This window comes from Corylus avellana, chromosome ca3, assembly GCF_901000735.1.
Source record: "Corylus avellana chromosome ca3, CavTom2PMs-1.0".
Lineage (NCBI taxonomy): Eukaryota > Viridiplantae > Streptophyta > Magnoliopsida > Fagales > Betulaceae > Corylus > Corylus avellana.
Genome location: NC_081543.1, coordinates 2,495,670 through 2,495,877, shown reverse-complemented (window position 1 = coordinate 2,495,877; position 208 = coordinate 2,495,670).

Below are 208 nucleotides of genomic sequence, written 5' to 3'. Positions count from 1 at the left end.
TATTTTTTTTATTAACTTCTTGTATATTAGGGTTGTGCTCCTTCTACGTTTTAATGAAATTGAAAAAAAAAAAAAAAAAAAAAAAGTTTTGATAAGAGAAAATAAAAGATAGAAACGGTGCCAAAACCTCTTGTGGCACACCCTTCATATCCTTTGCTGAGAAACAAACTGATAAAGCATATATATCTGGATTCGGATGTAATCACTT